Raw genomic sequence first — 6,222 nt, 5'->3', positions numbered from 1 at the left:
TTGCATCGTGGTAGTTTTAGCAAAAAGTAGTGTACAATGTTCGTTGGACGCTGCACTTTCAGTTGCATTGTGGGAATTTTTGAAGGCACTATTTAGTGAATGTACTGTACAGTTAGAATTTGGATATTCAGGGGGCGTCCGGGTAGCATGGCGGTCTATTCCGTCGCCTAGTAACACGGGGATTGCGGGTTCGAATCCCTGTGTTACTGCCGGCTTGGTCGGGCGTCCCTACAGACACAGTCGGCCATGTCAGCGGGGGGGAAGCCGGATGTGGGTACCTGTTCGGGGAGGAGTGGGGAGCTGGGGGGAATAGCCACGCGCAACATCCCCCTGGTGAAACTCCTCACTGTCAGGTGAAAAGAAGCGGCTGGTGACTCCACATGTATCGAAGGAGGCGTGTGGTAGTCTGCAGCCCTCCCCGGATCAGCAGAGGGGGTGGAGCAGAGACCGGGACGGCTCGGAAGAGTGGGGTAATTGGCCGGGTACAATCGGAGAGAATATGGAGGGGGAGTCTTGGCACTATGATCTCCTTAATCTGACACGGTGACCGTGGTGAGAGACAACAACGTGGTGTGGTGTGATACCGCCGTGGGCTGACTTGTGACGGCCCCTCAGACGGGAACATTTAGACAGTGGTTTCTAGAATGTGGATTCGAAGCTGTCCAATCTTGTGAGCAGAGAAACGATTCCATATCGCAGCACTCGGAGCAGAAGGAGGCTCTTATGTCTGATTGCCTCTCGAGGAGTGGGTGTTTTGTCATCCTGGAGCCGGGGTTGTCTCCATGGAGATGTGTTTGCACTGTGTGCAGCCGCCTCACAGATGCACCCAGTGTGTTAGCACACTTACTGCAGGCTGCAGCGCCGTCCACGGGGTTACGTGCCAGGGCCTGCACCCCGCCAACAAGATTACTATGACAACCTCCAGCACACACGCACTTCGGCTTTTTCGCACTCTCTCATTCACACACACACACACACACACACACACACACACACACACACAAAGCAATCATCAAGACTGCTTTTTTTTTCCACTTGCGTAACACAGCTAAAACTCGGTCTGTCCTGTCCATGGCTGATGTGGAGACTCTCATACGTCAGGTATCGGGAACATTTATTTGTCATTTCCCCCAGCGCACAACAACACAAAGACAACAACACATATCCGAAACCTACAACAACACATAAATCCAAACTACACATAGCCAACATATCCAAAAAAAAAAGTCGCTGGGGGCGCCCGGGTAGCGTAGCGGTCTGTTCTGTTGCCTACCAGCACAGGGATCGCCTGTTCAAATCCCCGTGTTACCTCCGGCTTGGTCGGGCGTCCCTAGAGACACAATTGGCCATGTCTGCGTGTGGGAAGCTGGGTGTGGGTATGTGTCCTGGTCACTGCACTAGCGCCTCCTCTGGTCAGTTGGGCGCCTGTTCGGGGGGGAATAGCGTGACATCACCGCAACGTCCCTGGCTTGGTTCAGGCCTGTGACCTTTGTTGCATGTCGTACCCGTCCTCTCCCCTCTTGTTTCCTGTCTGCCACGTCACTATCCTCTATCCAGTAAAGGTGAAATATGGAAGAACACATCTTAAAAATAAATAAATCTCTGCAGGTTCTGACAGTACGGACGGTGTCATATGGATGACATCACACATCATTATTGATCGTTATTGTTTATTGGTTGATATAGTTTCAGCGCTAACACATTTAGCAGTTTGCTAAGTTTCCTCTTTCTCTCCATTTGCGGGGACGTCTCCAGAAGTTCCCAGATCAGTTCTCTAATCCATACTTTATCTCACCCACCTGAGTATTGTTTGGTCAGTCTCATCATAAATACTGGCACTTGTGTGCAGCAGGTCTACTGGTCTCTAGCTCCCGATTCTGGTGCCCCCGCTCACAACGTTGAAGCAGCACCGTCTGTTTGTTTGTTTATTTTATTTTATTTTGCGGTGGTTTCTATTGCAGTTCAGTGTTTGAGCTGCAGTCTGTTTGATTCTGTCTTCGTCTCTCTGTGCCCCCCCCCCTCCCTCCTTCTGAGCTGAGAACCGTGGGGACTCTGTCTCCATCTCTCTGTGTCCCTCCCTCCCTCCCTCTGAGCTGAGAACCGTGGGGACTCTGTCTCCATCTCTCTGTGTCCCTCCCTCCCTCCCTCTGAGCTGAGAACCGTGGGGACTCTTGTCTCCATCTCTCTGTGTCCCTCCCTCCCTCTGAGCTGAGAACCGTGGGGACTCTGTCTCCACCTCGCTGTGTCCCTCCCTCCCTCCCTCTGAGCTGAGAACCGTGGGGACTCTGTCTCCACCTCGCTGTGTCCCTCCCTCCCTCCCTCTGAGCTGAGAACCGTGGGGACTCTTGTCTCCATCTCTCTGTGTCCCTCCCTCCCTCTGAGCTGAGAACCGTGGGGACTGAGCGGAGAATTAGGTCCATCTGTCCACCCTGTTGTGGCATCGGCACACTGGTGGAACGCCATGGCACACACCCAGATCCCTACCCTCTGCCAAGCGTGCCCAAATGCACACACACACACACACACACACACACGTGCCTTACATGAACACACACACGTGCACTGTTATTTGTCTACACACACACACACACACACACAGCCATATGTGGGGTGATGCAGCAGCTGAGATATTCACAGTAAGTAGTGTGTGCTTACTGGATAATGTATATTACTGGGTAATGTATATATTACTTACTGGGTAATGTATATTACTGGGTAATGTATATATTATTTACTGGATAATGTATATTACTGGGTAATGTATATTACTGGGTAATGTGTATATTACTTACTGGATAATGTATACTACTGGGTAATGTATATTACTGGATAATGTATATTACTTACTGGGTAATGTATATTACTGGGTAATGTATATTGCTGGGTAATGTGTATATTACTTACTGGATAATGTATACTACTGGGTAATGTATATTGCTAGATAATGTATATATTACTTACTGGGTAATGTATATTACTGGATAATGTATATTACTGGATAATGTATATATTACTTACTGGATAATGTACAAACCCCAATTCCAATGACGGGACGTTGTTTAAAACGTGAATAAAAACAGAATGCAATGACTTGCAAATCCTTTTCGACCTATATTCAATTGAATACACTACAAAGACAAGATATTTAATGTTCAAACTGATCAACTTTATTATTTTTTGCAAATATTCACTCATTTTGAATTTGATGCCTGCAACGCGTTCCAGAGAAGCTGGACAGGGGCAACAAAAGACTGGGAAAGTTGAGGAATGCTCAAAAAACACCTGTTTGGGACATTCCTCAGGTGAACAGGTTAACTGGAAACAGGGGAGTGTCCTGATTGGGTATAAAAGGAGCATCCCCGAAAGGCTCAGTCGTTCACAAGCAAGGATGGGGCGAGGTTCACCACTTTGTGAACAACTGCCTGAGCAAATAGTCCAACAGTTTAAGAACAACGTTTCTCAACGTACAACTGCAAGGAGTTTAGGGATTTCATCATCTCCAGTCCATAATATCATCACAACATGCAGAGAATCCGGAGAAACCTCTGCACGCAAGCGGCAAGGCTGAAAACCAACACTGAATGCCCGTGACCTTCGACCCCTCAGGTGGCACTGCATTAAAGAGCGACATCATTGTGTAAAGGATATTACCAAGTGGGCTCAGGAGCACTTGGGAAAACCATCGTCAGTTAACACAGTTGGTCGCTACATCTACAAGTGCAAGTTAAAACTCTCCCATGCAAAGCCAAAGCCATATAACAGCAACACCCAGAAACACCGCCGGCTTCTCTGGGCCCGAGCTCATCTGAGATGGACTGACGCAAAGTGGACAAGTGTGCTGTGGTCTGACGAGTCCACATTTCACATTGTTTCTGGAAATCATGGACGTCATGTCCTCCAGGCTAAAGAGGAAAAGGACCGTCCAGATTGTTATCAGCCCAAAGTCCAAAAGCCAGCATCTGTGACGGTATGGGGGGGTGTTAGTGCCCATGGCATCATGGGTAACTTGCACATCTGTGAAGGCACCATTAATGCTGAAAGGTACATACAGGTTTTGGAGCAACATATGCTGCCATCCAAGCGACGTCTCTTTCAGGGACGTCCCTGCTTATTTCAGCAAGACAATGCCAAGCCACATTCTGCACGTGTTACACCAGCGGGGCTTCGTAGTAAAAGAGTCCGGGTACTGGACTGGCCTGCCTGCAGTCCAGACCTGTCTCCCATTGGACATGTGTGGCGCATTGTGAAGCACAAAACACGACAACGGAGACCCCGGACTGTTGAGCAACTGAAGTCGTACATCAAGCAAGGATGGGAAAGAATTCCACCTACAAAGCTTCAACAAGTAGTGTCCTCAGTTCCCAGACGCTTATTGAGTGTTGTTAACAGGAAAGGTGGTGTAACACAGTGGTGAACATGCCCCTGTCCCAGCTTCTTTGGAACGTGTTGCAGTCATCAAATTAAAAATGAGTGAATATTTGCAAAAAACAATAAAGTTTATCAGTTTGAACATTAAATATCTATAATGATTTGCAAATCATTGTATTCTGTTTTTATTGATGTTTTACACAACGTCCCAACTTCATTGGAATTGGGGTTTGTGTACATTACCTACTGGATAATGTGTATTACTGGATAATATGTATTACTGGATAATGTGTATATTACTTACTGGATAATGTGTATATTACTTACTGGATAGTGTGTATATTACTTACTGGATAATGTATATTTACTTACTGGATAATGTGTATATTACTTACTGGATAATGTGTATATGACTTACTGGATAATGTATATTTACTTACTGGATAATGTGTATATGACTTACTGGATAATGTATATTTACTTACTGGATAATGTGTATATTACTGGATAATGTATATATTACTTACTGAATAATGTGTATTACTGGATAATGTGTATATGACTTACTGGATAATGTATATATTACTTACTGGATAATGTGTATATTACTTACTGGATAATGTATGTATTACTTACTGGATAATGTGTATATTACTGGATAATGTATATATTACTTACTGAATAATGTGTATTACTGGATAATGTGTATATGACTTACTGGATAATGTGTATATTACTTACTGGATAATTATATATTACTGAATAATTTGTATTACTGGATAATGTGTATATGACTTACTGGATAATGTGTATATTACTTACTGGATAATTATATATTACTTACTGGATAATGTGTATATTACTTACTGGATAATTATATATTACTTACTGGATAATGTGTATATTACTTACTGGATAATGTATATTTACTTACTGGATAATGTGTATATTACTTAACTTGATAATGTGTATATTACTTGCTGGATAATGTATATTACTTAGTGGATAATGTATATTACTGGATAATGTAGTTTTTAGTGCTGGTCTGGTGGTTCCTAGTGAACTACGTTGTACAGGGAATGGGCTGCAGCGCTGCTTTCATCTGCTGCTGTCTGTGAGAAATGTGCAGACCCAGCAAGTCGAATTAAACCATATCTGCAACCCGGTCTACGTGCCATTTGTGATGCACCTAGTGAAAGTGCCACAGAATGGGCGTCTGGGTAGTGTAGCGGTCTATTCCGTTGCCTACCAACACGGGGATCGCTGGTTCGAATCCCTGTATTACTTCCGGCTTGATCAGGTGTCCCTACAGACCCAATTGGCCGTGTCTGCGGGTGGGAAGCCGGATGTGGGTATGTATCCTGGTCGCTGCACTAGCGCCTCCTCTGGTTGGTCGAGGCTCCTGTTCGGGGGGGGAGGGGGAACTGGGGGGGAATAGCGTGATCCTCCTACGTGCTACTTCCCCTGGTGAAACTCCTCACTGTCAGGTGAAAAGAAGCGGCTGGCGACTCCACATGTATGTTAGGAGGCATGTGGTAGTCTGCAGCCCTCCCCGGATCGGCAGAGGGGGTGGAGCAGAGACCGGGAAGGCTCGGAAGAGTGGGGTAGTTGGCTGGATACAACTGGGGAGAAGAAGGGGCAGGGGGGCGGGGAGTGCCACAGAATAGTTACTTCTGTTAAGATCCAGGACCCCTCCACGGAACAGACAACTTGGAGCTATGAGAAATTAACTCTACTCTTACAAAATGCCCCACCACACACACACACACACACACACACACACACACACACACACACACACACACACACACACATGCTGGTCTCCAGTGCATCTTACAAAAAGCATGAGTGTGG

This window comes from Lampris incognitus, chromosome 21 (assembly GCF_029633865.1).
Source record: "Lampris incognitus isolate fLamInc1 chromosome 21, fLamInc1.hap2, whole genome shotgun sequence".
Taxonomy (NCBI): domain Eukaryota; kingdom Metazoa; phylum Chordata; class Actinopteri; order Lampriformes; family Lampridae; genus Lampris; species Lampris incognitus.
The sequence above is the reverse complement of the archived record's forward strand: the minus strand, read 5'-3'. Positions refer to the sequence as shown.